This window comes from Cynocephalus volans, chromosome 11 (assembly GCF_027409185.1).
Source record: "Cynocephalus volans isolate mCynVol1 chromosome 11, mCynVol1.pri, whole genome shotgun sequence".
Taxonomy (NCBI): Eukaryota; Metazoa; Chordata; class Mammalia; order Dermoptera; family Cynocephalidae; genus Cynocephalus; species Cynocephalus volans.
In genome coordinates, this window is record NC_084470.1 from 103,690,352 (window position 1) to 103,714,931 (window position 24,580).

Sequence of the window (24,580 nt, forward strand, 5' to 3'; positions counted from 1 at the left end):
ACAGCTCTTCCTCGTTGCTCGGAAAGACTTCTTCCCGGAGAGGGAGCCTCTGCTTTTTGTTCTCTCGGCAAACCGATTTTATTTGAAGAGGAGAATCTAGGCTGATTTTAAGTTTTATGAAATACTTGCTCTTTAAATTCCTCATGTTAATGCTCCATTGAAGGCATGTGTTGTTCTGGTTCACTTACCAAAACATTCACTTCTGCCACACTGTCTCTGGATGCATTATGTGGACTATCTCCCAAAAGTGGCACAATGTCCAAGGATTCCCATTTAATCTTTCCTTCACTCATTTGATTCCCTGCAGCGTTATGTACAGATCCACTCTCTGAGCCATCTTCCAAAATCTGCTCCCCAGGCTTTTCTCCGTGGAGTGTGCCTTCTGAGACATGAATAGCTGCTCCTTTCTGGTCATTTTCTCTGTCACCAGAGGTGGATTTTAATGTGTCTTTATGCTTTTCAGCAGCTAATAAAGAGTCAGGGTTACTGTCTGGAGTAGAGCTGTGCACAGCCATCTCCTCCTGCCTCTCACCGTGTAATTCACTCTCACTTTGTACCAGGCCCCTCTCAGGTTCTTGAACTTCCCTCCTTTTGCCTCTAATGTGAAAATTCTGTGTCCACTTCTGGGTCTTCCCATTATTTCTTTCAGGGACTTCTACAATCAAAAGACAGTCTTCTACATTTTCAGTGTCAGTATACTCTATGGCTGATCTTGGTGTCTCCTGTTTGATATTTGGGATGAATGAATCATCACCTTCCTTTTCTTCCTCTGAAGAAGGACTCTAAATCCATCACACCTGTTTTCTCTTCACCTCCCGTGACAATAGAGAATATAGTATCCCCCAAGTTGTTAGTATAGTTTTATCACCCTTTTTGATGGCAGGAGGCAAAGTTATCTCAACCTTATCCTCTCCATTTGAATTCTGCTCTTTCTCTGTTGAATATTTCTCAACTCCAGACGTCATTGGAGTTTTCATATCTTCTTCACTTGTAAAGATTAGTAATGGTAGCTCGTCAAAGTTTTCTTTATTCTCCTCTTCTTTTTCAAATGTGTAATACTCAGCATCCAATTCCTCATCAAAATTATCTTCTAAACAAGTAAAAAGTCTGCTTGTCTCATCGTCAGATACAAGTGCATCAGCAGTTGAGCCAAATGTGGTTTTCAACTCCAGAGTCATGTCCTTTTGCAAAAGTTTATAAACATCAATCTTCTCCTGTTCACTGGAAATCTGAGAGCTATTGCTGGTTTTGTTGTTTTCACTTTGTTTAAATTTAATTGATCTTGCAGCATTTCTTCAAGAAGTTGAAACAAAGACTACTCTCCCTTAGCATCTCCCATTTGACTGTTTGCATGTTTCTCCTCAGCTATAAACCATTCCTTGAGATCATTAGTGTTTTCTAGAAACACACTTGTTTTCCCCTGAGTCAGGTTCTTCTGGTTTAGGTTCAGGTTCATTTTCCTTAGATACTTCAGGAGTGTTTTCCACATGCACATGCAGAGAAGTTTTTTCTATAGCTTTCTCAGAAACTCCAGTTGCAGAATTGTATAATTCCAAAAACCCTAAAAGTTCTTCTACATTATAATTCTCAAAATCGTCTCTTTTGCCATCAAAACAAACAAAATCTGTCTCCTGTAAGGGAAGAAAAAGATTAATGTGTCTCTAACCAAGTGGCACAAGAGCAAACTCTTACCATGCTACTGACAGACATAACTCCAAGTTCATTTTGGGTCTAGAGAGGCTCCTGTGTCAACCTCGAGTGATGACTACTCTCAGGCAGTGGGGGCCAGGAGGCTGGAGTCCACTTTCCCACCCAAGTAGTACTCCTGGCTTCGCTTCATTCTCTCTACCCCAGGGAAGGAATGATTCATGTGGCTGGTGAGGTTGCTCGGCCCCATCCCTGTGTTGTGTTTTGGACCTGCCAGAGGGAATTCACAGGTGACTTATAGGTTGAATCCTTAGCAGTAAGCAACAGGGAGTGTGCTGCCAAGTCACCATCTTTAGTTCTGAAGAGTTTGATTTACATGTTCCCCAAATGTCACAAGTATCATGATAATCAAGTGAAACAGACACTTGGGAAATATTAATAAAACAAATCTTTATTAACTATTACTACAGAGAACTTCAGCAAGAGGGGAGATAAAGTTTACTGATCTTTTACTAAACATTTTTAGCATAACAGTCTTATAAACACCATTGTTATGTATTTATCTGGTGCATACTAAAAACAAGATAATGGAAATACATGTTCTTAAATGCTGCTTTGAGAGGCAGGTAAAGGCTCCTCTCTCGAGACTGAAGGTAGTAAGTCTCTTGCAGCAGGGGGTGGTGGGTAATCCTGGGGGCCATGGGTTGGGGGTGGTAATCGGCTACCAGGAATAAAGTACTCTCTCGGGCCAAGAGAGCCAAAAGGTCTAAATGGTGTATGTCCTGGTCCAAATCCCCAAGGGTCAAAAGGCAGGTCCCATCTTCCAGGTGGAACGCCTGGTGCATATTCTCTTCAGTCTAGTGGTGGACGCATACCAGGACCTGGAAAACAAACATTCAGTCATGTAAAGATACCTACGAACATATCTAAGTTAAGATGATTCCATGTACATTAACATATTCTCTAATTTCTCACAACCCTAGAACGTCAAGTGGTGGCATCCCGGTTTTATAGATGAGGCAAAATGAGACTCAGCATTTTTAAGTTACATGCCTTTGGCCGGCCAGCCACGAAAGAGCATGGGCAGGATTTAAACATGGCTGTACCTAGCTCCACACCTGCATTCTTTCCACTATACAGTCTTGCCTTCTTTTTCTCATAAGAGCTCAATTTGTACTTGGACATACCATAATGCCATACCAAAAGTGACAGATTATGAAATAGGTCTTCCCTGCAACAAAGAAATTTAGAGAAATGAAACCCCATTGTGTACTACTGTAAAAATTCATGCAATAGCTCAGCATAGAACTAACGTACACCATCAAATTCAAGGTGCTTGCTCTCCTGGAGAAGACATTCTAGCTTCATCCAATTAAAATCAGCAACATTCACTGGATAGCTATTACATCCTACCTTCTCTTTCAAAACTCCTCATCTATTCCCAAGTGAGGAGTGAGGCTTTAACCTTTCCTTCTTTTGTGTTCTGTGACCCATTTCTTATGCTTCTGTTATGGGTGATCACAAGCTTTATGTTGTAGAATCTATGTTTCTGTGACCAACAGGACACCTTGAGTTCAGGGATGTGTCTTAACCACCTTTCTATCCATTGCAGAGCCTGGTACATAGCCATGAGTGTTTAATAAACAGCTGCAGAAATAATATATCTGTCCATCAAGAGCTCCTTTTCTTGTCTAGAAGAGATAGTTACTGCCATCTTAGTACAGGGAGACTGTGTAGCACTCCATGTGTCTTAAGAACTTGAGCCAAAATTAAAATCTACACAGTCAGCTTTATCCTTGTATTGCAAAGCCCTGCAATAGCAACTGTTTTAGCGAGGAACAGAGAGAAAAGATGAATATGCTTTACAAGTCAGTTACTACTATTGAAATCATCATACCGAATGGTGGAGGAAATGGCCGAGGCCAGAAAGGCCCGCAGAGGAGAGGAGGTGGTCCATATCGAATGGGTGGTGGGATGGGGCCTCCAACGAGGGAGCTCATGGGTGGCACCCCCGGAAAAGGAGGTGGGGGGCCTTTAGGAGCCATATTAACCTGCAGAATAGAAGCAATTCAAGTTTTGAAAATACTTCGGTTTGACAGACAAAAGCACCAACACCAGTAAAAGGTAAAACCCAAAGAAGCAGATGTCAGACACCTGTCCAAAGAACAGAATCAGTGCAACAAAATTCTGTCCCTCCCCTGTTTGTTCTCAATGACAGCTTAGAGAGGTTATAGGGATGCCACAGGAGTGAACGGTCTCACTGTAAGCATATTACTGTTTGTGTCTGCGAATGGAAGGGAAAACCTGGAGGACTGTCAAAGGTTATCAGTGGAGATGACTCCTGATTAATGAAGAAGCCACACCACACACACTGTGATGTCCCTCTAAGGCAGTCACTCTCTCCATTCACCACAATAGCTCTTTATTTTCATATTAAGAATGCAGAGAATAAAAAGGAATAAAAATTCCATTCTCTACACATGTCCTAATAGCTGCTAGTCAGAGTACTTTCAGAAGGGCTTTTGTATATCTTGAATTCTCAGATCTCTAAATCTCTAAGTATGAACATCTTATTTTCATTATGGGAGAACAGAGTTTTAGATAATTTGCTGAAGGTCCCCCAGCATGGAAGAGGCCAAGCTACAATTCAATACCAGGTTTGCCTCCAAGCCCTTGCTCTTTCCACCTCTGCTTCTCATCTATAACAAAGGGGTCTCTACTCTCTCTAAAGTCTTCCACCTCAAAGGGCTTTTGGGTCTAACCCAAGCTTCCCTTCAATAAAGAGATCTCTCAAGAGATATGTGTTCCTGGAGTCCTGCCCTGGAACTCAGAAGTATCTTCCAACAGAAACAATGTTATATATACAATTAGGCAGGCACAGCTCTAATATTTACCTTCATTCATTAGAAATTCTATATATTATAAGATACTGACTAATCATTTCCTATGTTAAACTGGCTTGGAAACTCTAAATATTTAAACTTACTTTGATTTCAACATAGAGAAGCCCTATGAGGTATGATCAGAAGACTTACCAGCTATAACAGCAACAGAAGTAACAAGAGAATACAGTTATGTGAACATAATTTAAAGCCATTGCTGGGAATGGAATCAACAGGTAATTACAGATTTTCACTACTATTTCACTTGCAGCAAAGGTTCTTCTGTTATCAATCTGTAATTTCAGATCATTCAAAGTAGGCTTTCCCAGGGCCAGCCTGTGGTTCAATTAGGAGAGTGTGGTGCTGATAACACCAAGGCCATGGGTTCGGATCCCTATGTAGGGATGGCCGGTTAGCTCACTTGGAGAGCATGGTGCTGACAACAACAAGTAAAGTGTTAAGATCCCCTTACCGGTCATCTTTTAAAAAAAAAACCCCAAAACATAGTGGGCTTTGGTTAGTGTACAAGTGGAGAAATTTTTAAATAGCAGTCTTCCAAATGAAAATATAAGAACTATGGGTCTTGCAACTTAAAATGAATTTACTTTCCCTAAGAGCATTCAACACTGAATCACACAATATAGTTGAAATGATGACTTTTCACATTTTTAAGAGTAATTACAATTATAGCAGATGCTCTGAACAGGTTAATTGTCTAACCAAAACAGGCAAGAGGAGAAAAAAACAGCCAACCAACTAGTCAGATTTCAGCAACATTCCCAAATCAAGGACAAGAGTGAGATCAGTACTGCAGTGCAATTTAAAGCCAAGTACACTAGTACTCCTCATATCCTTTCCAGAAATACACCAAGTACAAGCTCAGTCCAGTCCTCGAACTCTATGTACTTACTGCTCCTAGATGCTCAGCCAATGAAGTAATGCTGGGAACTGAAGGGCCTTCAGGCTCTTGGGGAACAGTTTGATTTAAAAAAAAAAAAAACAATCGAACACTCAAAGAGGAGATGAGGCAAAGAGAGAGTGCTGTAGGAAAAGCTGAATGCTCCTGAAATACCTAATTGTAATTCACAACAGCTGCAGCATTTACCTTGTCCCCGTCCATCACCTTAGAAGGGGAAGAGCTTCTTGAGTTGCTGTTCATCATGGCAGCTGCACCAGATCCTGGGTCTGTGAAAGGCCAGAGTATTTATTTAGACTGATTTTGACTTGTACACTGTGAAAAAATCCTCCACTCACCTTCCACCATGACTTTAGACTCTTTGAACACACTTAGGTCTCTTTCCAGAGGCAGAGGTTTTCCCAGACACCTCAGAAGACCATTGAGAATGAGACAGAGGCCTGTCCACTGACCCTTGAGAAAGAGATAACTGAGCCCTTGAATGTATTTTTTCAGAAGAAATAAACCAATTGTGGACAGACCTGGGTTCAACTCTAGCTAAAAAGCGGCATTAGAAACGGGACTCCCAATACAATTAAGGGAAATCACTTGTAATTTATGCACGGGCTTAAAGAATTAAAATAAGAACTGTTGTGGATTGAAATAACAGCAATAAACCCTGCACATTAGTAGCACTGGTCCTGTAATTCATTTAAGCTTGATATAAATTCTATAGGCTGATTTGTTTCACTATATGATCGGACTTCAATATTTTACCTAGCATTATAGACATATTTAGGATTTTTAAAACAAACTTATAGTATTTCAGATTATAGTGGTGATATATAGAAGTATATATACTGCATAAACTATAAAGTTTTAAGGCTAGTTTTATAATATTCAGGAGAGGAACCTCAAATTTAAAGATGTAGGGTGATACTTCCCAGTAAAAAGTTAAAAGAAACCAAAAACAAGAAAAGGACCTCCACAGAAATAATAAATAAATGCTTTCTGTTCTAAAGTAGATCTTCAGTAGACTATCCACCAACACAAATGAAGAAATTTGCTTCATTTGGGTCTACTGGATCGACCCAAAATTCTAAAATGTTATTTGCATTAGAAATCTTGAATAAGAGGGAAAGAGCACTCTTGAAAAGTTTATTTCAAGGTCACATGTGAATGCTCACCAAATTCTCTTCTAGGCATATCTCTTGGGTTGAGAGTATCGGAGAGAGGCCTCCCGGGTGGCTGTGCTGCCAGTGGAGGGGAGCATTGTCCACCACTCACAGGGGATGGGCCAAACGAGCCGTTGTGGCTCAAAGGACCTGAAGAAGACAGCGTCTTGTTACCACTTTAAGACCTTAATTTTCTTCGGTAAGTTCTTGGAATTATTTCTAGGGCATCATAACTATTACACACAAAATAAAAAGTAATTTATATACGCTTTACACCAAAAAACAGAATGCTGCGTTTTACGAAATGTTTCCCACCTCTCCGTGGAGGGTTTTGTGTGTTTGGTCTTCCTGGCATTGGTTTTACAGTCACAGGCTCTTCTTTCAGCAGTGCCACCTTCTGAGTTATTTCCAATAATCTTGAATATAGAGAAAGCATGGACTTAAATATGAAATAGAAATCAATTCCTTATTAGAGACCACATAGTTCAGCCTTTAAAAAATTAAACTGCATTGAAAATAGAGATATCAAAATCACTGACTTGTATCTCAGGTCAGCGGCTTCCCTTTTCTCTTCAGCTAAAGCCCTTTCTGCATTGTGAATTCTTATCTGTTGGAGAAAATATATTTAAATTCAGTTGTGGTAGATTACACACAAAGTAAAGGAAAGAAAGAAAAGCTTACCCAGTTAGCATGCACTTTTTTTTCCTGAGCAGCAATCTGAAAAGATACATCAAAAAATATGTTTTGGAACTCATTATAATAGCCATTAGAACAGTCTGTACTCAATACCAAAAAATTCTGCAACTGTAGGGCAGTATAATTATTACCTGATCTTTAAATGAGCGCTCTGATTTCTGCAATTCTTCCTCCATTTCTTCAATTCTGCGCCTAAGAATTACACTTGTTTTTACCAGTTAAAGCACAACTGGATAAAAATTCAAACAACCTGGCCACATTCCCAATACTCTTAACAACTGTACCCTAAAAGAATTCATCCATACATATAAAAACATATTTACATGGTTATATAAATAGAGTACAAGAATGTTGAAAGCTAATGCTACATAATTTCCTTATTATTTAATGGCTAGAAATTCTGAGTCGATGGAGATTATGAGTTGATAAATTATAGTTTCCTTATATGTTCTTCAATATGTTCCCAAATAATCCTTTTAATATCTTCCTTGGTAAAGCTTTTTTACCCTCATTATCAGAAAACGTCCGAAAATTATGACTACTGCATCTATCAAATGGCACAGTAACTTTAATGGCTTTTGATACATCCTATAACAAATTGGTCTCTTAAAGAATCACTGCAATATATACTCCCCTCTCTCCCAAACTGTTTGCATTAACCAAGTTCCCTTACATACAGTCTTGCCAGCACTGGGTATAAAATTTACTTTTTCTCTTGTGAGATCTGAAGGTATTCATGCCCACTGATATTTATGCTTCTGTTCAATTATTTTCTTCTACACAATGTAAAGATGGTTATAAAAAAACTAACACTAGTTTCATTAGCCATTGACACCACCTTTAGAAGCTGAACTCACTTGTAAGTTTTTACTTCCTCTGCGGCCAAAACCACCTTCTCATCTGCAGTTGACAGCTGCTGCTCTCTTTCTTTCCGCTCATACTCTTCTTCACTCAATTTCCTAAGATAAAATGGGTTGTCAAGTGAAAGTGTTTCTCTTTCTTCCCAGCAGTCTAGCTGAAATCTCTAATCAAATGTCACTTCCCATCCTACTCCCAAAAATACACAGACATACAGAGTCTAAGAAGGAATTCAAACCTGCCATTTAGGGATAAAAATCAAACTATGGCCTGTTTGAGAATCACCTGCATTTTCTAACTCATAATTCTCTGCTCAGTAATGAACGAAACAGATGTAAAAACACAGTGGGCAATCTCTTGTGCTGGACATGAAGAAAGCTCACGTTACTTCAGTGTGGAGACCCAGCTGAATCAACCGAGCATAGCTAAGCTTATTTGGGATAAGCAAGGGAGAATTACTTCTCTTACTTCTACCATGGAAAGACCACTAGTTACTTTTCTTATTTTGTTATGGATGAACTGTTTCTGAAACCAAGACATGATAAAGGTAGTCAGCGAAAGAGCCCTTGGAACATGTCATGTAACTGTGCAATTAACGGGAGAACATTTTCACATGTCAGGTGTGGAACTCCTACTACCTACTTCGATGGAATCATGATTAAGGAAAGAGGCCAATCTGAGTATTGGCAATGTTTATTGAACAGAAAAAAAATCCAAATGGTCAGGGTGATATCTACTAGAAACTGGTTTCAACCTAATAACCTTCAAGTTCATGATTTCAATCTAGTATAACATAGATTGTAAAGGGAGCAACATTTAATGATTTAAAAATGCCCTTTTATAGTAACCCTTGTACTTCTTTACCCATAGTTCTGATTCATGATACTTAAATTGAAACTTAACTTTCTATGAATCAGAAGCAAAATTAGAAGAGCTATAGTAAAAAAAGTTTCCTAACACCAAAGAAAAAGGTTTACGTATTTTTTTATAACTGCTCATTCAGTACTTTAGGAAATATTTTACGTGTGGCTATAATACAGCAGTCACCTTGTAAGGTGCTTAGATAAAAGTATGGGTGAAGTACTATACCCACATTAAAAAAAAGGAGCTCACAGTTTAATATGTAAAAGATATATATAAGAACTGAACAATCCCTCCCTAACTCTGGTTTAGTAAGAAATGTGAAAAAACTGAGACTTGAAGAAAGACCAGAGAGAATTTTGCTTCCAATAGTGGATGAGTTAGTCTGAGAACAATGAGAAAATCTTGACAAAAATAGAAAGAATGTGCTTGAAGGCATCAGAGAGCTGATAAGGCATGAAAGATACATGTGTATGGCCAAGATCCTGTAGGAAAAAGAATCTCACAATTACAAGTAAGACTGGCATTTTAAGCCACTCTTCCCCTAGGTTCATCCACACATTGAAGACAGTGCAGAGAGATAAGGAGGCTGAACAAAGCTTCCAACAGGTCTCTGGTTCAAATAAAAAAGAGGTGGAGTTCTGGGCTGCTGGAGATGGAGGAACTCTATTAAAAGCCCTGGGCTTTGAGCTGAGAGTAGAAAGTGCTGGATATGTGGAATATTAAACTGGTAATACACTGTCCTTTGAAGAAACTATGACATTTCTGAATGACCTTAACTGCTGACTGGATTATTTGATGATGACTTGCTAGAAATAACCTCAAATATTTCCGGTGGGAAGATCACACCCTCCTAGGCCTCAAATTTCCTTTATCATTATCATAATTGTCACTCAATCTAAACTGAGCAGGCACTCCACAAGACAAGACAATGTGATCAAAATCTAAAATACAAGAGAAATGGACTCAATGGCTTCTCATAATGGAATTAGTTTTACACAGATTTTTTAAATTATTGTGCCTTACATATTCAAGGAAGTGAAAATGAAGATCAAGAATTTCAGCAGTGGATTAGAAATTATAAAATGAATAATAGTAATTGAAATTAAGAACTCAATGACTGACTTTAGCAGCAGGTTTCATAACTGAAGTGATATTTTAGTACATTGGAAGACAGGTCTAAAGAAAACATCCAGAAAGAAGCAAATTGAGAATGCAGGAGATAGAGGAAATAATTTTTACAAAGCCTGACATGTTTAATTGGTATCTCAGGAGAAGACAAACTGAGGCAAAATTAATACAGAAAAAAAAAAAAAACCTCCAAATTCAAGAGGTGTTCATCATCCAAGCAGCATAAATGGAAAAGAGAGACAGAGAAAGGGGAAAAATGAAAACCCCACTCTTGGGCACCTCCCCATAAAACTGCTGAAAACCAAAAAGAAATATGACTGAAGGTGCTAGGACAGGGGTGAAACATTTGAAAGAGGGGAAATAAGAATGATAACAGATTCCTCAGGGAAACTTTAAAACCAGAAAATAAGCAATTGGTTATCTTTAAAGTGCTGAAATTCAATAACTGAAAAATTCTAGAGGCAGCAGAAAGATATTTAAAAATGGAATCAAAATAAAGACATCTGATACAAAGGTAAACTCATCGAATCTGTTACTAAAGGATGTTCCAGTAGAATGAAAGTGATCCCAAATGTAAGACCAAAGATGTAGGTGAATAAAGAACTACAGGGACAATAAATATGTGTGTAAATTGAATGAACACTGCAGGACAGCACTGTGAAAGACAATAAAAAGTCTTGTGGAGTTTGAGGTATACAGAATATTAATATACACTAGCACAAAAGCACCTAAGTCGGGAAGGAAATAAAGCCCAGAAAGAGGTAAATCTATTAATTTATGTCAGACTTTTTGATAAGTCTGGGATATAATTTTGTGGTCTTTTAAGCTATGGTCACGTGTCAGTTAATGGGGATACATTCTGATAAATGCATTGCTAAGTGATTTCATCACTGTGTAAACACCAGACTGTGTACGTACACAAACCTAAATGCTATAGCCTACTACACATCTATAATCTGTGGGCCTACCATCATATATGTGGTGCATCATTGACCAAAATGTCATTACAAGATGAGCAAGATGACCTGTAACTAACTACCAAGCTTAAACAAGGGAAGAGAATAATTTAAAATGTTCAAACAATTCAAGAGGAAGAAGAAAAGAAACACAGTACAAACCAACAAACGGAAAGCAAATACCAATATGTAGATTTAAACTTAAACACATATTTAGCAGTTACATTATAAGAAAAAAATGAGTACTCACCCAGTGTCTATGGCTATTTATGCCACCACTCCCTCCAGAAAAGATTTTAAGGAGCATAAACATTTGAGTAAGCAGGAGATTGGCAGGTGGAAATAGTGTTAGAGGACAGTTTTGCTACGGAGAAAACCACACACATGATGACAAGGAGGCATGGAGTGGTATGAAGGGACTGTACTGTGTGTGGCTGTAGGTCAGGAAGCATCCGAAGGAGCTACAGGAAATGGACCTGGAGAGGCAGCTCGGGGCCATGTAAGGGGAGCAACCTCTATACCTGCTGAGGAGTCCAACATGGATACTGAAGAGAATGGGGTATCCTTGACAGAGTTTAGGCACATAATGAAATGGACCCACTTGTATTTTAGAATATTCACTCTTGGAGCTTCAAGAAAATTGATCAGAGTGTGGAGGAAGTTGCATAAGAAAGGGAGACTGAAGACAGGTGATTAGTTAGGGGACTGGCAGAAAAGATGACATGTGCCTGAACTAACATAGTGGCTTTGGGAGAGGACAGTAGAATACAGACCAGACATGGTGACTGAAAGGAGGCTGGAGGAGCTGAATAAAATAGAGCCACAGTGCCCGAGTCCTGAAGAAAAACTGTCACTTACATGATTCACCCTACTATTAGGGCAGAGACATGCTTATTCTTAGAAAAGGTAATAAAAAGAGGAATGTTTCTCTCAAGTGGGCCCAGTGGTTAGATCTCGCCTGAACAAAATTCGGAAATCTAAATTGGTTGCTTGATGAGCGCAGAATTAGAGAAAGTTAACGGTGTGCTTTCAGTGTTTAATGGCATCAGGCAGTACAAGCACTTTTTAAGAAGTTACCTTTATTCAGCAATACAGGCCTTCTCCCAGACTGAGTAAAGTGTAAGAGTAAACACAAATAGCAATGCCACAGACAAGCTATTTTTAGGAATTCAAATACTTTTGTGGAGAAAAACCTCAAAATTGACTACAAAAATACATCTTTTGAGAGATACTTAGCTCCAAATTTGAGATGTATATTTCAAAAGATTAATACCTAAATATACACACCAAACAGATATTTCTGTATTCAAAACTCCTAACATCCTTACCATAATTACATCATGATTAGTCTGAATATTTGATTTTATTAAGTCCTATACTTTCAGTAACTATATATTCCTTTTGAAGTTCTTGTTCTACTAAAAAACATGTCGTAAAAATCACCTGGAATTTGAAAAGACTATATCAAGCACTAGTAAAACAAATGTAAGACTAATCCGAATTACATAAATGACCACAAAGAAAGGCCAATGGAGTAAGTGGTGGACTACAGACAGGGTGTGCATCTGCAGAAAAGAAGCACGTGTGCAGCAGCAGCCGCTGCTACCAGTAAACCACTCCCCTCACATGAATTACAGGCAACAATTCCTGATGGCTGGTCAGAACAGAAAGAAAAATGCAAGTTCTGGGGAAAAAAATGCAAAGAAGTAAAGACAACACATACCCATCAAAGATGGAAAAAACCTTAAATAATCTTTAAGATAAAATTATCTACATTAGTATACGTATTTAGTCATGACAATTGTGTTAACAACTAACAATGAAAATCTTACTTTTGCAGAGCCATCTCATTCTGCTGGTATATTTCACTCAAAATCTCCACTTTCTGCCTCAGCGTTTTACATTCATCCTCCAGTCCAGCTTTGGCAGACTGCAGTGAACTGCAGTCCTTTTCTAATTGCTTTATTCCATCTGTAAAGGATAAAACAGTTGAGCTCTATGTGTGTGCACAAGGACTTCAGAACGTGGTTGAGAAGGTGGTGCCGACAGGAATGAGAAGGGCAAAGCAATAAGCCATTCCTCATCTTCCCAATGATATTTTGTATCTTTCCAATATGTGGTGCTTTCTTTTGAAGAAGCAACCTACCTTGCAGGTTCCATTTTGTGGACATGGAGGCTCTTAGCTTAAATTGTAAGAGTTTTAGATCTTCTTCAACTACTGATATTGTAGTTTGTGTCTAAAAAGTGCAGAAGAGAGAAGTATTCTTAAAAGTGAGTCATCGTTAGTATTCACAAGCACTTATGGGACTCTATAAAAAGGATTATACCTGAGAGATGCCCATCATCTGCTTAATTCGAGTTTTCATTTTCCCATTTTGGTTACCTATAAAACAGAAGGTTTTAATTGCTTTTTCTTCCCTTGCTTTTTTAAGTATATATTTTCTTGACTTCCTCAAAACTACAAAATTATCGTGTTCAAATACTAAAAGAAAAAAGCAAATTAACCAACAGAACTAAGGAGACTAATTGACTTTTAAGAGAATTAGAAATATAATTTAAAAAGTAAATTCCTAGTATGTACAATAAAAATGTTATCCATGCTGTTTTTGAGCAAGAAGAAATATCTGAGACGAAGCTCTGTCTTCTCTCTCAGATCTCTGCTTGGGTAAGTGTCTTATTTTAGAAAGAGTCACTCCTCTGTTCTCCCCCAGAATCTGTTATCAGGTGTGGTTTAAAACAACCACTAATGCAAGCAATAGCCAACTTGGGAAACTGTGTTTAGAAACATTTTCTTCATCAGCAAACACTGCTACCCTATAGCCTCCACTGTCACAGCCTAAGTTAGTTTATAGCTCCAACCACCTCAGTACTCTTAAAACTGGTTGTAAGGCTTAAAACCGCACAGCTACAGAGACGAGTATTAAAACAATATGTCATCTCTGTGAAGCTGAGAAACAGGTTTCTCCTATTGCATGTGTTCAATACTTAGAGGTATAAAACATGACCCGTACCGTTCTAATGTATGTCAACTAGTTCTCAATGGGCTGGGAAAAAAAGTTCAGTGTTCTTTGCATTCCAATTGCTATATCACAACCCAGCAGACCACCTCTGCCCAATGCAGACAGACATATATAGAAATCGAATGATATCTTTCTATGACTGTAAAGCTTAAGAGGAAATTCTGCCAGCGGAGAAGCAGCATCAGTGTACTAAATTAAAGACAGGAAGGCAACAAGGGGTCCAACTTCCTGAGACTGATCTTACCTCCCACCTCTCCATTTGCTAATTCATCTGACTCCTTTCCTCCTTTATTTTGACTCTCAGATTCAGACTCATACTCTAACTGATTCAACTGTGTAATGCAATTAGTCAAAGCCTAGAAAAGAAGCAAAAGGGGATCCGTAAGAGCCTCTCAATTTTAATCCAGCAAATTTCATGAGAATTCATGAGAATTAAGCATGTATTCATGAGAATGAACTTACATTAATATTATCATCTTTGTGAGTAAGAGCTACTTGTAAATCTTTCTGAGACTTCTTAAAGGATTGGATTTGCTCACTGAGTTCATCATGTGATTTACTCCAGTCTCTGATTTCCTGCTGCAACTGAAAGGTCAAACATGTGAATTCCCACAGGTTAGGGCTTTTGCACTGAAGACATGAGAACTATGTGAATGAGACTGGGAAGTAAGAAACTAAGCCCCTCCCTGACCTGTGATTATGGGTTAAAACCCTTGCTAAAGGAAAGTGGAGAGTGGTCTTAACATTCAGAGCTATAGCATGAACACCAGATCTGTCAAGGAAGTTGATCCAGTTCACTGTATCCTTCAGAAAATTGGGGCCAATTCAAATAACTCACTTCCAGTAGGAATGGAAGAGCATGTCCTATCGTCTCCCAAGTCCAGACTCTTGATTATGTAACCTTCCCTTGGCCAATGAAGCAGTTAATTACTCGAAGAAGGGTTAAAAAATACCTACTTCTTTGGTCTAAAAAGCCAATCTATTAAACCTTTGAAGTTACTCAAGTTAGTAGTTGGTTAATGTTTGATAAGACAAAGTCTAAACACTCTGATCATAAATTGTACAGAAGAACAGGAGCTCTGGAACAGATAAGAATGTAGACATGCACTCAGTTCTGGAAGCAGAGTTTTAACTTTGCATATCCAGGTACAGAATTCTGCATGCTCATTTCATTACCTTAAAAACCAATCTGAGAAAAAATATTCATGAGGTAATGGTATTTGGTTGTCTAGATTACATGACCTTAGACATCCATTATTTTTTTTTTTACCTGCTCTTTCTTCTTCTTAAGCCTAGCATTTTCTTCTTGAACCCGGTGGCATTCAGACTTCATCTTCTCTTCACTAAGCTTATCTTCTTTAAGAGCAATTTGAACCTAATGTGAAAACATTCCTATCAGTGAATTAATTCGAAAGGACAAGCACGTTACAATTTCCCAACCAGAAATAATGTAGTTTTCATTTTCTGTATATTTTAGCACACATCACATTTTTGCTCCTCAACAAAACTAAAACATAGTATAACTATTCCGTAGGAATTGTAGTCAGCTTTACCTCTGCAAATTCTGAAGCGTTCATGGAGATAACATTGTTTAACTTCTCTATAGATTTCCTGTTTTCTAATATCTGCCATGTGGAAACAGAACACAAAACATATATTAGAATTTTGGTAGACACATCAGAATATGTGCCAAAAAGAAGAAACAATAACAAAACATATCCCCCTGCCATCCTGTATGTTTCATGTAAAAGCATGTGAACCAATTTTGGCATAGGGGAAAAATCAAGAACTTAAAGAGGAACCATAATTGAGTGCACAAATATTTCATGACATCCACAACCTTCCTGGTTAAGAGATAATGTACTAGATGACCAGACAGAAAGGTGAAAGCAAAGAAAATGAACAAACTTTCAAGTAAACCAATTCAAATCAGTAATTTTTTTCTAATGGCAGAGAAAACAAACAAACAAAGAAACAAACCCAAGAACACTTTAAAAATTCTGTTGCCTGAATTAAAAATGGCAGGATTTGAGGGAGATAAGATAAATTTCACATATAGAAGAAATTCCAAACAATTTATGAAGATACTGGCTCTTCAAGGAGGTGGGGCATAACTCTCCCCTCTTGGACTGTGGGTAACTTCCTTCCAAAGAGTCCAGTATATAAAAGGTGGAAAAAGAGTAATTTCATAACAGAAAAACTTGGCAAGACTACCTTTGCTAGGTGGTCAAGCTCAACTGGGTGTATGACATAGAGGAAGCCTCTCTACTGTCTTTGCAACTTTCATGTAATTCTAAAACTAAAGTAAAAATTTTATTGAAAAAGAACTTACAGAACCAAATGTAAGGACTGTTATGGTTATCACAGTTACAGTTTCTTGGTTGCTCTACATGCTTCAGAGGACAGAACCAAGTAATATGAAAATTACACAGAGCTGAGGACAAAAATAATTCCATAAAACCACTTTAAATTATATTAGTCCTTAAAATTCCTCAAAAATGGACAGAAGTAGGTTCAACTTCTCTGACTCCCACTCTTACTTTAGATAACAGCATGGAAAATATCGTGTTCAGCTCATGCAGTATACAAAATATTTAAAAGTGTTACACTACAGTGACACTTAGCAGCAAAACTCTTACCAAGTCCTGATTCCTGACGGTATGTTCTCTCTCATGTTCTAACATAACACGAAGACTTTTAGCTGTGTCATCCAGAATTTTCCTAGTTTTTTCAAGTGTCTTGATTTTATCCTACAAAAAAAGATATTAAGATTGGTAATAATTACTCATTACTTTTACTTCTGTTTTCAGAATGTAATCCCAAGAAGGGAATTTTACCTTATATTTAATCGCTTCGTTACGAAGAATCATATTTTGTTTCTTGGTTTCTTGAATATGTTTCTTCGATTCCTTGATCTATATAAAATAAAGCATTCAGAATTCAAAAATATAAATTATAGTTCTACCAAAACTTAATTCCAAATAAGTGACCCCTTCCAGAATGAAGCAGTGCTTTACACATATGATGACTGCTTAAGATCTGAATGGTTGGTAGCAAATAATAAGAAAATATGATTTAACAATACTATAATAACTAAATTTATAGTAACTGTAAAACAGGCAGAAATAATTCAAGCGGGAACAATGGGGAACAAAACTTAAAAAATCATTATACCTTCTGTTCATACTCTGACAACTTTTGAACAAGTTCTCTATTTTCTCTTGTGATGTTTTTCACCTTGTCAGAAATTTGCTGTTCAGTGACTAAAAAGGGGGCAAAAATCAATACGTCACTAAATAAAATTGTTACCCAATGTATTAGCAGCAAAGACATGTTATTTGGCACTATGAGGAAAAATTACTTCTTTTCAAAAGTTTTATGACTTAAAGAGCAATCTGTAGTTAACAGCAATAAGGATATAAAAATATTATTAAAATTTAAGAAAAATATTCTTATAATAGAATGGCTATTTAAATGAGATTCTAGTTTAAATATATTTCAAAAATGGGAAATATAGTAAAACGTTATAGCTTGATGTTCCTTTCTGCATGAAGCACATTTCTTCTCAGAAAATGGGATCCCTTCAAATACATGTTATTTACAAAAAGAAACAGAATGAAAATGCAAATATATTGATTGATATTTCTATTCCTCAAATTATCTAGTTGAATAAATGTTTCATGTATTGATTAAATCATTAGCACAGGAACGTTGTTCACCTGTAATAAATCTGCATTGCATCAACATTTAAAGTCAGGCTGCCCCAAATTAAACTAATCATCTTCTCTCTAGTCCCACAATTAACTCATCCTCATCTCCTCTCCATTGGTATCACCACCATCTACTCCATCATCCAACCTAGCAACTCAGGAAAACTAAAACTTTCGGGAGCTAGTAAGTCAATCAGACATAAGAAGTCATTATATCTACTTCTAGCTTATATAAAACTCATGACAAACACCAATACAGAGGAAACACTTCCATAGATAAAATAATTCTAAAATTTTACCTTGATAAACTCTACTCTTTACCTGGAAGAGAGAGAAATATAATTAAATTTGATGTTAAACATTTTATTAATAAAATTATATAGTTCGTAATATAACGGTGAAAAATCACAACCAAGTGAGAGTTTAATAATGGTTTGACTCAGCCTAATCAATTCATAGGATTAAAAAAAAGAAAAGGTTAGAAAGAATTTCAAATTTAATTGGTGGCGATACTTCATAAATAGTCTCGATAGACAAAAGCACTAAGCTAAATATACCTTGCAGCTAAAGATATTTTTATATATCTATGAAATGAGTACCAATCTAACAAAATGAACATCATTTTAACAACAGATATGGCTAATATTTCATAACATACTAATGCTTATTTACCTAAAATCATTTATTTAATAACCCAAAATAGCCAAGATGAGGTCTAGAAACAATGACTGTTCAAAAAGAGTCTGAGGAAACAAAATTAAAAGTATAATCCTTGTACTAAGATATGCCTATTTCATTCACCAGAAAACATCTTTGAAATCTTATTCAAAGTTGGATATTGGCTGAATTTAGAAATACTTCTGGGCGTGTGGTCCCTTTCAATCAGGTTTGGGTCTTTAAAAAATATGACCTAAAAATATTTCTGGAACTTCAAAAAGAGCTCTGGTCATCCTGGCTAAGGGAGCAGAGGAAATGGAGACAGTCATCCCTGTAGATGTCATGAGACACGTTGGGATTAAGGTCACCATTGCAGGTCTGGCTGGAAAAGACCCCGTACAGTGTAGCCATGATGTTGTCATTTGTCCTGATGCCAGTCTTGAAGGTGCAAAAAAAAACAAGGACCATATAATGTGGTGGTTCTCCACTAGGTAGTCTGGGTGCACAGAATTTATCTGAGTCTGCTGCTGTGAAAGAGACACTGAAGGAACAAGAAAAGAGGAAGGGCCTCATAGCTGCCATCTGTGCAGGTCCTACTGCTCTGTTGGCTCATCAAATAGGTTTTGAAAGCAAAGTTACAACATACCCACTTGCTAAAAACAAAATGATGAATGGAAGTCATTACAGCCATTCAGAATTGTGTGGAAAAGGACGGCCTGATTCTTACAAGCCGAGGTCCTGGGACCTGATTTGAGTTTATTCTTGCCATTGTTGAGGTGCTGAGCAGCAAGGAGGTGGCTGATCAAGTGAAGGCTCCACTTGTTCTTAAAGATTAGAGCAAAAGAAGTTGATGCTGAGTTAGAGCAATAGGCCTTATAATCCATTCTCTCTGTGTTCACTTCAAACAAAAAATGACTGGTTAATGTGCCGAGAAGCTGTCATTACTGCTTTTGTGAAGTGTAGTTGTGAAGTAACAACTCCACAGAGATTTCTCAGCCTATAAATTGTGTCTGTACATTTCTGAACATTGTCTGCCAAATAAACAGGGCATTTAGACAAAAAAAAAAAATCTCATGAGTTAGATCATTTAATTTTCCCAAGCCACTATAAACAGTGATCATATATCTGAAAGGGAAGGGAAGACTGCTAGAGGAAAATGCAGATGAGACAAGAGAAATAACTGCTAACATCTTTCTAAACGGGCAACAACAAAATCACCCCCTGAAGACGCTCTAAATATACAGGATAATAAAATCTAAGCAGTAACTAATTAAAAAAAATACTACTATATTTCTTTAGAACTCCAAATACGTTTCTCCTTTCAAATGTTATAAATGGTGATGGGATTTTCAGACCAGTCCACAAAATCATCCATGGTATCTCATTATTAGTACAGTATCTAAACACCACTTACAAGAATGCTGTTCAAGGAAAATGCATTCAGAAAATTCCAACTTGGAAAGAAATGACTATTTCTTTACTGTCACAGCCTAGCTAATGAGAGAGTAAGCTTCCTTTGCTCCCTTTCACCCAAACTAAAAGTCACATAGGGACCAGCCTTTGAAAAGGCAAATGCTACGGCTGAGAAGCAACAGGACAAAGAGACTACAAAACCTTGTGCAAATCAAAACAGGTGTTAGGGTTTTTATGAATGGGAGAGAGAAATGTAGGAAATATAAAATGTTTTCACCTTTTCCCCTTCTGTTCACACTTTTATTCTCCCCTTTTCCTTTTATCTAAGGAAAAACCTCATGAGGCTATAGAATCCAGTCAAAAGAAATCCTTCTTTTTGGAGTAATTTTACAATCAATTGGGCAAGGAGAGGAAACTTATTAACAATAATATGTCCAATGTAATATAGTTAAGAAATTCATAAAACAATACAGTACTCAGTTTTAGAAAGAATTGCATTCAATTCTTTTGACCACTTTAACTGTTAAGTTTCAAATGAAAGCTTTTCATTTGCACAGTTCATTTACAGAGAATAATCCCCCAATTTTGTGAAAAAAGTGTGAAGCAGAATGACCTACAGTACAATAAAAATATGTAGGAGTATACACACATATACATACATATATATGTCTGAAAGTCAAATTCTGTACAGAAAAAAAGGATAGAAAAGTTTAATAGTGTCTGAAAATTATATAACCTGTATTTCCAAATAAGATATTTTCTGAGCACATGATCTAATCAGAAAATCTGGCAAACACTTGTATATGTAAGGGGAAAAAGCTGAAAAATTACTTCATCTCATAGATATAAGAATTTTTATCATTCTATTTTATTTCCTTGCATTATTTTTTCTGGGTGGGTGCGAGTGTACATATGTGTTTTATATAATGCACAGTTTACCTATACTTTGAAGTCTTGGTTTCTGCTTTTTTCCACTTTATATTAAATTGTGAGCACTTTCGGTTCCCCAATGTCTTTGAAATATGTAAAGCCACCTTATATCCCATTATATGGATATACAATTATATAACAATTCCCCTACCATAGGGATCATTTAAGTTGTGACAAGTTTTCACTCTAATAAGTACTGTTCCAATGAATACCCTTGTATTTGATCTTTAATGCATGATTGGTAATTTCTTTAGGATAGATAATTAGACATGATATTATACTATATAAAAGGGTATGACCATTTGTAAGGCTTCTTATACATATCACTAAACGACTTTTCAGAGTGGCTGTATCAATTCCCAATTCTACTAACAGTGCATATGTGCACCCTCCTCATGCTTAATCTTTAGGTTTTGATATAAGGGATTCATAAATTGAACTTTGCACTTGAATTTATACATGTTATCTTGTTCACTTAAGTCTAAAACAGAAAGATTACACTATTTTAGAAGGTTATCTTGAACTATAAACATTAATTAGCATTTATGTTACTGAAAAAGAAGCAAATAAAAGGGTCAGTGATTATAAAACATCCCTTGCATTTATGAGTTAAAGTATAAATTAATTTACTCACAACAAGGACAGTTCTCCAGAAGAATACACCAAATGAAACAATTCCCAAGAAGGCTGTTACAAGTACAGGTTCCCATGGCAGTCCATAGAAATCTGGCCCAGGCTGAACGTCATCAGGCAATGTAGCAACAAACTGAAATAGACATATTAGAAATAATGGGAAGCCTTAAAGAAATTTGCAATAATGCACTCACAAAGAGTCAGCCATAGAAATTCTATGCCAAACTCCACCAGATAACAACCCCCTCAAAAAGCTTCAATAGCTCTTACTGCTTCAAGAAAGACAGGATGTTGGCCATCTCATTTCTTGTTTTGACTAGTAGTGTTTTTAAGTATTACAAGTCTAAATGTCTTTAAGTTGAGCATATATTTCCAGTTAGCAGAGACCCTGCCACATCATTTTGTCCAACACATGGCTAGAGTCCCTCTGGATCACACTTTTCTCTTGCTTAAGTGGATTTTATTACTTAAAAAAACAAAAAGAAAAACCCCTCACATAAGACAAAAAATTTAAATCCAGTAAAAGTAATCAAATTTCATGGCTGCAAATAAAACCAATATGATGGTAATGGATGTGTTATTCCTCTCAAAATTTAAACTTTAATTTTATTCTACTCTTACATAAAGAAGGACACATGCTAAGTCAGATAGCTCCTGGTAACTGGTCTAGATCAATCCTGAATTTAACTGTCTTCTATAAAACTCGGCACCTTAATTTCAAATGTTTCCTGGGAGATAGTCCATTAAACACCTGCCTGCTCCACACAGTTTTTGCTGCCCTGTACAAGTACCTGAGTTAACTGCCATACTGACCCCATCCCCCAACAGTGCCAGCAGTTACTGGGAAAAGACCCACTGGCTCTCAGTGTTTGGATAGTGGCTTTAAACACAACACAGTGTCTGTCACTTCGAACTGTTCAGTAAGAAATGAGCAAGGGATGAAACTTCAAATACACTCCCAGTAGCCTCCCTAAACAGCACAGCAATATCCTGCACGCCCCAGGCCTGACACGCTCCATTTCCTTGTCCAGGTCGGTCAGGGCACCCACTCCGTTCAGTACTCATCCACCCGCCTGCAAAAATTGGGGTCCCTCCATGGGAACGGAGATGGTCACCTCCAGCAGCTTGGCTGTGAGGGCTGTGTACAGCACTGACAGGGGTCCCCAAAGCGCCCTGTCCGACATGGCAACTGGAGGCACAATGGCAGGGACTGCCTCCATTGCGTATTAAAAGGCAGCGGGTGAGACGCTTCGCTGCGGAACAGCACACGACTCGTCTCTTCTAATGAAGACCGGCTCACAGAGGAGACTGAACTAAGTCTATTCCTCGGCCGGCTCTTCGGCTGTGGAACACTGAGAACCCTGTTACCATGGTGACGATAGTGAACACTGTGAACACCGCGAGGGCGGGACCTGCGTGGAAAGCACCAACCACCGAGCGGCGCGGGGGTGAGCGCGGCAGCCAAGCGGAAGCAACCAACCGGGGGAAGCGATGAATGGGGTCTCCTGCTGTAGCAGCTGAGAGAATGGGCCACGCAAGGGGCCGGAGTGAGGCGGCCAGTGCGCTACCGGGAGAGGACCATGGGCTGGGGCCGGGGTACAGGGAGAAGGTAGGCCTCTCCAGCTGCTCAGAGCTGGCCCCTATGTCACAAAGTGCCGAGACCCCTGGCTACCCTCCCGTCCATACAGAAAAGGAGCTTCCCCGTGCCCTCCATCCTCTCCTAACTCTGGCCAAGCTCCAGCTGCTCACGCGGCCTCCCATTCTGGTGACACCCCTTTAAAAAGCCTATCCTGCCACAGTCATGCCATCATCACCCCTATGCTAGTGGGTCCAGTTCTGGGTCCCACATTTTAAGGTTACTTGACTCATGGAAAAAGACAGGGAGAATGAATGGCCTGGAAATCACTCCAAAAGTTGACAAAACTGGGGACATTTACACTGCAGAAAGAAAAAAAGTATTTGTAGATCTTTGAAGAGATGTCTTCAAGGTGAATATAAAGTTAATTCAGAAGAATGAGCATGAAGCAGGGAAATCCTAAGGAGAAGAGCAATGAAGGGCACAGTGAGAGTGCAGGGCAGGTCCTGTCATTAGTCAGTAGGGTACCAGCCCAAGGACACAGACCAACCACGGGTTGGGACAGAAATCAAGAAACAGACCCCGCTGCAGTGGACATCTGTGATACAGTAAAAATCAGCTGAAGAAAAATAGGCTTTTTCTTTTTTTGACTGGTAAGAGGATTGTGACCCTTCGCACGGTTTTTTCTGCACCACGCTCAGCTAGCAAGTGGACCAGCCATCCCGGTATAAGATCTGAACCCATAGCCTCGGTGCGTCCAGTGCCGCACTGTCCCAAATGAGCCATGGGGCCGCTCAAAGAACAGACTTTTTAATATGTGGTATTGGCATATCTAGATAACCATATGGAAGTGATAAAATAGTTTTCTTCACTTGTAGAGTCAGAAACTCAACAGCAGGATGGGAGGGTCAGCAGGCGTTTGTTATGTAAAAATATTGAGGAAACTGCTGTAGGAAAACACAGTATTTGCTAAGACCAAGCTTTTGTTGGTGGATCAACTTAACCTTTTGCAAATTGCATTATGGAATGTCACTTTGTTGTTACACCTATGTTACCAGCTTCTATTGTTAAACTATACTTAACCATTACTCCACCTATGTTCCTTTTATGTAACTTTCTGGCTTCGAGAATAAATACCAAGGCACAACCCCAGTTCAGGGTTAATTTCCCAAAGGAGGAATGCCTCTCTCTTGAGGTTTCCAGGAAATGAACCCCTTTGGGGTGTCTCACTGCTCAGAAGAGATGGGCTTTGAGTTATCCTTTTTGTATCTCCATCACCCTTTGTGAGGCAAAGCAACACTGAAAATGTCCTTGTCAAGTAGGAAGATGTGTACAGGGAATAAAAGCAGCATCTCTCATGAGTCTGTAATTTCAGAAACGAAGAAATGGACTTGAGACTATGAGAAGAGGAGCAGCTAAAAGATGTTGACCATGAGAAGGAGTGGAACTCCACTGCCTTTTCTCCTTTCCTTCTCTAACTTGGCATCAGTAAAGAAAAGTGGATAAAAGTTCCATTTCTCCTTTTTTTAAAAAAAAAGTC

At 38.1% G+C, this 24,580-nt stretch overlaps 1 pseudogene; it reads right to left on the minus strand.

Moving 5' to 3' along the window:
- Positions 1-2,250: 2,250 nt before the first annotated feature.
- Positions 2,251-22,684, minus strand: LOC134390203 (transport and Golgi organization protein 1 homolog; annotated as a pseudogene).
- Positions 22,685-24,580: the final 1,896 nt, after the last annotated feature.